At 43.0% G+C, this 8047-nt stretch overlaps 1 long non-coding RNA gene across 3 annotated transcripts; it reads left to right on the forward strand.

Annotated features, from left to right (window-relative positions):
• Nucleotides 1–2369: 2369 nt before the first annotated feature.
• LOC306823534 lies at nucleotides 2370–4686 on the forward strand. 3 transcript variants are annotated; one of them, XR_013779013.1, is made up of 4 exons: nucleotides 2370–3050; nucleotides 3126–3161; nucleotides 3357–3413; nucleotides 3509–4686. It is a non-coding gene; the product is annotated as an uncharacterized lncRNA (long non-coding RNA). The 3 variants fall into 3 exon arrangements; XR_013779014.1 differs by having other exon boundaries at nucleotides 2370–2866; nucleotides 3023–3050; nucleotides 3357–4686; XR_013779012.1 differs by having other exon boundaries at nucleotides 3357–4686.
• The last annotated feature ends 3361 nt before the right edge of the window (nucleotides 4687–8047 follow it).

The raw sequence follows: 8047 nt of genomic DNA on the forward strand, positions 1-8047 counted from the left end.
CCCAGCTCAGCAGAGCAGGCCTGTAGCATCCTGGGACACACCTTGTCTGGGCCGGCTGCCTTCCTGGGGCGGAGTCTCTTCAGCTCCTTTCTAACCTGGTCTCTGGTGATGGTGGGGGGGAGGGGGGATGGATTGTCTCTGGGGGTTGTGTTTGTCCTGGTGGAGGTGTTGGGGGGAGTGAGAGGGGGGGAGGTGTTGGGGGAGTGAGAGGGGGGGAGGTGTTGGGGGGAGTGAGAGGGGGGGAGGGGGGGTGTAGAGGGGTGCTGGGGGGACAGGCACTGGCTGCAGCGACGGGGCTGTCAAACCTGTTAAAAAACAAGTTGAGCTGGTTTGCTGTCTCAGGGTCCCCGTCTTCTGCGTTGTTATTTTTCTTCCTGCAGCCTGTGATGGTTTTCATGCCCTCCCAGACCTCCCTCATGTTGTTCTGCTGCAGCTTCTGCTCTACCTTTCTTCTGTACTCCTCCTTTGCCTCTCGGAGTCTGACCTTGAGTTCCCCCTGCACACGCTTCAGCTCTGCCTGGTCTCCCTCCTTGAATGCCCTTTTCTTCCTGTTAAGGATCTCCTTGACATCGCTGGTGATCCAGGGCTTGTTGTTCGGGAAGCAGCGCACAGTTTTAGTGGGAACCACAACGTCCATACAGAAGTTCATGTAGTCAGTTGTGCAGTGTGTGACCCCCTCAATGTCATCACCATGGGTCTCTTGCAGGGCACTCCAGTCAGTGGTCTCAAAACAGTCTCTGAGCGCCTCCTCTGCCTCAGGAGACCACTTTCTGAAGGTGCGTGTTGTTACCGGTTGTCTCTGGATCTTAGTCTTGTACTGTGGCTTGAGTAGGACCAGGTTGTGATCGGACTTACCCAGAGGTGGTAGGGGGGTGGCAGTGTAGGCGTCCTTCACGTTTGCATACAGGAGGTCTATTGTCCTGTTCTTCCTGGTGGGACAGCTTACAAACTGGTGAAAGTCCGGTAGTGTGAAGTTCAATGTAACATGGTTAAAGTCCCCTGAGATGGCAATGAAAGCATACGGGTGCAGCGTTTGTAATCTCGCGATGTTAGAGTGGATGACGTCACACGCAGTTTCGGCGTGTGCACGGGGTGGGACGTAAACAGCAACCATGATCGCGTGAGAAAACTCCCTCGGCATGTAGTAAGGACGGAGACCCACTGCCAGCAGCTTGATGTCTTTGCTGCACATTGCCTCCTTCACAGTAATATGTCCATGGTGGCACCATCTGTTATTAAGAAACAGCGCGAGTCCTCCTCCTTTCCGTTTTCCGCTACGTTTCATGTCTCTGTCCGCTCTCACTGTAGTAAAGCCCGGTAGATCCACGTTAGCGTCCGGGGTGTTTTGAGTCAGCCAGGTTTCTGTGAGGCACATTAAACTACACTCTAAATGTCCGGTTGTTCCTCACGAGAGCAGCCAGCTCGTCTGTCTTGTTGGTTAGACAGTTTACGTTCCCCATAACTATCACCGGAACCGAGGGCTTGTGCCTCATCGCTTAGCCGCTAGCTTAGCCCTTAGCAGAGCCCCAGCTCGACAGCCTCTGTACCGCCGCCTCAGCTCCTCAGGTATCGGGTGAACGACGCTGGCTTGTCCCGCTGACCGGAGCGAGAGCAGCGTCTCCCTTGTATAAGAAAGTTTTCCGCTGCTATTTCCACGAAGGCACGAAAGAGTATCCATAGGATACATAAAGTTATACACTGAAAGTGTACTATAAAAACTATAAAACGATAAAAGTAAAAGTTGGCACAGAGCCAAGACAAACAAGACAAACAAATAACATATCAGACGTGTACAACAAGGATGGAGCTACTGAGATATGCGGCCACTCACGTCGGCGCACAGGTGAGAATGGGAGGTTGCATCTGAAGGATAAAAGTTGCTATTTAATCCTTTTCCTAAATGTTAATAGAAATCTGACTCCTCTAGTTACCTCAAATCTCTCTGCGCATTCTTTTGATGGGATGAGAGGAATGACTGAAGACGTCTCTTTCAGGTTAACAGAGTTTATTAACCCGATGAATCAAGAATACAAGTTACAGAGTCTCTGGGTTCAACACTACGTGTCCCTGACAACAGACAGATACCTGGTCAGTTCGCGAAGTCTGAGCCCTGACTATCTTTCCCTAAACCCTTTTATACACTAGACAGAGAATATCTAATCAAATAATGCATTCGAGAATGTACGGTTTCCTTCCTCCAATTGGGTCAGCTTTCCAAATTATGCGTCTCTTGATGTCTGGTTCCGCTTCTCTCATTGGTGCATCATACTCCCGAATCCTTTGTCCAACACTTCCTACCTGGCCTGTTTCTTATCATACCCTGACATCTAGTCTAGTAACCAATTCTTTTTAAGGAGAAAACAATTTAGGTGATTAACTCATTCCCCGCCATTGACGGAAAATTCCGTCATTTGGAACCCAACCGTTCTCCGCCATTGACGGAATTTTCCGTCAATTGGTGTTTTCAGTGTAATACGATAGGGGGCGCTCTGACGGGTGTTGTGAAAAAGTTACAGGACTGTGGGGTCAAAAACCAACAAACAAGACCACCCGCGGGAAAGTAGAGAAAAAACAAACAAACATCTTCTTCGTCCTTATTTTCTAGCGGGCGGAGTTCTATCAGTCTGTATGTGAGTTTGACGCGCGTCAAAAAGTCAACATTAGCCGTATAGATATGAGATAAAAGCTCTTGAACGGTACAAACATGCCGGCGCCAGCAAGGAGATATTCGGCTGTGGAAGCTACAGAGTTAATTATCGATACAGACTCTGATAATTCATTTTTTGACCTCCGTGAAACTGATCTGGATGAAGGCAGCAGTGGAGGGATTCAGGACCTACATTCAGACCTTCAGGAAGTGTAAGAGGTAAGATATGATCACGTTATTTTTTGATTCACCGTGATACCACATGCATCTGATAATTCATGAGATAACGTGACGTCGAAATAACATATCCCTCAGTTTTGTACATAAACTATGTACCAAACGAATTTTTGACGGACTTTTTATTGTAATTTCCAGACACAGAGTCCAGGTCTCCAAGATCCAGGTCTCCAAGGTCCAGGTCTCCAAGATCCAGGTCTCCAAGGTCCAGGTCTCCAAGATCCAGGTCTCCAAGGTCCAGGTCTCCAAGGTCCAGACATACCCGTAGGTGCAAGAGGTGAGTCATGATAACATATTTTATTTAGTTTGATAGTATGTTACTTGGATTGTATGATTATTAGACACTACAAGACAAGAGCATCTGCTAATTTGTGAGAGAAGATAAAAAATAAATAATTTAGCTTTCATTTTGTACACAAATTATTTACCAAATGAATATTTGTATGACATTTTACTGTCATTTTACACACAGAGTCCAGGGATTCAAGGCCCAGGTGTCCTTTATACAGACCTACCCAAGGTGAAAGAGGTAAGATATGATATGAAGAGGCCGAAAAATAACGTTCCTCTCTTTGTGCACATCACACTGTTGAATAAAAAAGTCGTCATTCTAATTATTTACAGGTCGAACACAGCAAAGAGGCAGAGGTTGGACCTGTGGATCTCATGGGCGTGGTGGAGGTCAAGTACCTGGTGACCAAGCAAGAGGCTCTGTAAACCAGCCAGGTGCAGGTCCTGATCCAGGTAATCTGATGTGGAAAGAAATGAACTGGCAGCTCACTGAGAATCCTGGACCTCTAAATGATGCTGCTGCTCTTGATCATATCATTCGTAAGCCTGACCTTGAAATGTACTGGTCTACAGATGACATTTTGGCCACCCCCTACTTCAACAAGGTCACGTCCCACAACAGGTTTGAAATCATATGGAGATTTCTACACTCCAATGATTATGAATCAAGGCCAGCAAATAGCACTGACAGGTTGTACAAAGTCCGCCCTGTCTTATATTACCTTATATCTAAATTCAGTCAAATGTATCAACCTAACACTAACATTTGCATTGATGAGGGTATGCTTCTGTGGTGTGGACGGCTAGCGTTCAGGGTATACAATCCCCAAAAACCTGTCAAATATGGGTTCAAATCCTTCATCCTTTGCCATTCTGACACAGGTTACTGTTACAACATGAAGCCCTATTGCGGAGAAGACACTTCCCTGGGAGACACAGTTGTCTCAATTCTTGATCAGGTTTTTGTTCAACTAATGTTTTACTATTGAAAATAATAATATTTAAGTGTTTGTAAAAACAAATTTCTGAGTGTATAAGAGAAGAAAAATGTATAATATAGTTTGTAAATGTTGTAGTGCTACACTATTCAAAGAAAATGTATAATTTTATGTAATCATTTTTATTTATTTTAGTTATTTATTTTAAAATATAACTGTAGTTCACAAATGAAAGTAAAAAGAATCCAAATGTAAACTCAAAATCAAATTTTTTTCTTGAAAATAAGTGTGTTTTACAGAAGTGCTGTTTTCTCAGCTTTTTGTCCGGAATGTTGTTTTTTTGTGAAAATGGCCAATATTCAAGTGCTGATAAAAAAAGACTGAATGAAGTTTGAATAAAATAGTTTTTTGTATATGAAAGCAGAGGCTCTGATCTTTCTTTTGATGTATTCAATATTTACATATTCAAAGAACAGAATATTCTGTGGGTCTTGAAAGATTGGTGAAAATGGTGAAAAAGGCTGGCGCTGGCTGGCAACAATTCTAGAATTCTCTGGCGGGGAAAGAGTTAAGAATCAAGGCTCACTTAACCTATATAATAGTGGGTGAGTGATTAACTGTTCAGGGCTTTAAACTAAACCTATGTTTGAGTTGGTGAGGGATTCAGTTTAAAGGGCCACATCAAAACACATGTTGGAATGTGCACTCACTTCTGCAAGACCTCTTCACAGAATACCTTTAACCTCTGAACTAAAATCTCAAACAATTAGAGTAAAACATGATATAATAACTGATATAAATGTAAGCAACAATCATTCATACAATGGATATCTAATCATCCCTTTGTATTTGGTGATCAAACCTTTAATCAAGAATACATTATTGCAGTAAATACAGAGTATAAGCAGAAAGAGGCCTATTATTCTATCACATCCAAAATGGTTACACAAAATTCATGACATTTTTCGGGATTAGTATTGACGAATTTTTTAATACAAATACAAATGAAACAACTGCCTCTGTAAGATGGGAAGCCTTCAAGGCCTGCCTAAGAGGACAGATGATTAGCTACACGAACTCTATTACCAGCAAAGTAAATTTAAAACTTACTCGAAGACAAAATTAGGAAATTAGAGAAAGAAACGTATGAAGATAATGCAAATATAGAACTCCACCAGCAACAATTACTTTTCTTAAGAGCGCAATACAATGAACTATCACTTTCAAAAGCTGAAAATAACTTAATCCACTTAAAACAAACACTTTATGAACAGGGGGAAAAATCTGGTAAACTGTTGGCTTGGCAAATCAAGAAACTGCAATCGAGCAAGACCATCAATAGTATTTTAACAGTCTCCGGGACTTCATCATCAGAGCCAATGGAAATTAATAGAACCTTTGTGAATTTCTTTCAAACATTATACAGTTCCGAAGCCACTGGGGTTACCAGTCATCAAACTACCTTTTTAAATAATATTCAAATCCCTAACCTCTCAGATGGAGCCAGAAAGCAGCTAGATTCCTCATTGTCTGTAGAAGAGGTCTTTAAGGCTATATCGACTATGAAAAATAGGAAGACGGCAGGACCGGATGGTCTACCAATTGATATATTCAAAGCCTTCAAAGAAAAATAAGTACAACCCCTTATGAATATGTTTGAAGAATCATTGGAAAACGGCATCCTTCCTCCATCATTAAGAAAAGCACTGATTACATTTATACCTAAACCAGATAAACCACAAACTAAATGTGAATTGTATAAGCCAATTTCCTTAATTAACACTAATTTTGGCAAAGGTTTTAGCATTAAGACTAGATGGACACCTACCAGTAATCATTAACAACGATCAAAATGGGTTTGTGAAAAACAGACAAGCCTTTCATAATAGACGGCGAGTACTGAATATTATACATGAAAAGAGTGATGAAAGGGATACTTGCATTCTGTTGCTGGATGCAGAAAAGGCCTTCGACAGAGTCAAATGGCCTTATTTATTTGATGTACTCTGTCGTTATAGATGAGGCCCTATATTTTGTCGATGGATTAAATTACTTTATTGTGAGTTGTCAGCGGAAGTTATTACAAATAATGTGACTTCAGAATCTTTCAGTTTGTCGAGGGGCACGCGTCAGGGTTGTCCTTTGTCCCCATTGTTATTTGTTATGATTCTTGAACCCCTGGCGATATCAATCAGAAACCATCCAGAGATAAAGGGGATTCATATCTCAGACCAAGAACATCAGATTTCGTTATTTGCTGATGACATATTGTTATATCTATCAGACTTAAGGAATTCGATACCTGCTCTGGTCGATCTGATCCATCAATTTGGAACATTTTCAGGTTACAAGGTCAATTAGTCTAAATCATCAATACTTTTCCTCAATAAACAAGAAAGAAATAATCCATTAATCCAGCATCCCTTCTCAGTAGCTAATGATGGGTTCAAATACTTAGGGATTACCATTACACCTCAAATTAAAAACATAATCCCATGCAACTATGATCCCATTATCGCTCAGGTGAATGATAGCTTGGATAGGTGGATGTCCCACCCTTTGACAATAATTGGTAGAATCAAAATCACTAATTCAAATTACAATATGTACATCCAAACATCACAGAGCGGCATTAGACATAATGAGCAATTTAAAAAAAGCTAAACGCTGCTGCATCGGGCAGAGTCGTGTTCATTATTTATTTCAATTATGACCAGTTTGAACTAAAATGGCTAATACTTGCTAAGGGTGGTCCGGTCCTTGTACGACTGGAGCAGGAGTATGGTTCGCATTGCCGGCAGTAAGTCGGACCTGTTCCCGGTGTGTGTTTGCCTCCGGCAGGGCTGCCCTTTGTCACTGGTTCTGTTCATTACTTTTATGGACAGAATTTCTAGGCACAACCAGGGGCCGGAGGGGGTCCGGTTCGGGGACCACAGGATCTCGTCTCTGCTTTTTGCGGATGATGTGGTCTTGTTGGCTCTATCGAGCCCGGACCTTCAGCGAGCACTGGGGCGGTTCGCTACCGAGTGTGAGGCGGCTGGGATGAGGATCAGCACCTCTAAATCTGAGGCCATGGTTCTCGACCGGAAAAAGGTGGCTTGCCTCTTAGGGTCAGTCGGTAGTCCTTGGCCCAGGTGGAGGAGTTTTAGTATCTTGGGGTCTTGTTCACGAGTTGGGGGAAGATGGAGCGTGAGATCGACAGACAGATTGGTGTGGCGTCTGCTGTCATGCGGATGCTGTATCAGTCCGTTGTGGTGAAGAAGGTTTACCGGTCGATCTTCGTTCCAACCCTCACCTATGGTCATGAGCTTTGGGTCAGACCAAAAGAACGAGATCTCGGATACAAGCGGCCGAAATGGGCTACCTCCGCAGGGTGGCTGGGCGCACCCTTAGAGATAGGGTGAGGAGCTCAGTCACCAGGGAGGAGCTCGGAGTAGAGCCGTTACTCCTGATGATGATGATGATGATGATGATGATGATGATGATATTGATGATGATGATGATGGTGATGATGATGATGATGATGAAGATGGTGATGATGATGATGATGATACTGGTGATGATGATGATGATGACAATGATAAGGTGAGGAGGAGACAGGTGAGGAGGTGGAGAATGGTTCTAGTGTGGATAAAGAACAACAGGGAGCAGATAAAGTGAGGAGCTGCACTGAGACTGCAGAGGAGGAGATGGAAGAAGAGTCTTCTCTTAGTACTCGCTCCAAAAGGAAACTAAAGAACAGTGAAAGTTCTTCAGAAGAAGGAAAGTGCTGATCAGTGCTGATGAAGAATCTCATGGAACTGATTGTGAAACAAATGAATTCAGAAGCTCACAGAGACAGAAAAATAAAAGAGAATACAGTGCAAGAAAAGTCAAACTGTTTCTACAAAAAAAAATAATAAGTGGAAGGTTGAAGTAGAGGACTATTTCCTGG

This window comes from Symphodus melops, assembly GCF_947650265.1.
Source record: "Symphodus melops genome assembly, chromosome: 5".
Taxonomy (NCBI): Eukaryota; Metazoa; Chordata; class Actinopteri; order Labriformes; family Labridae; genus Symphodus; species Symphodus melops.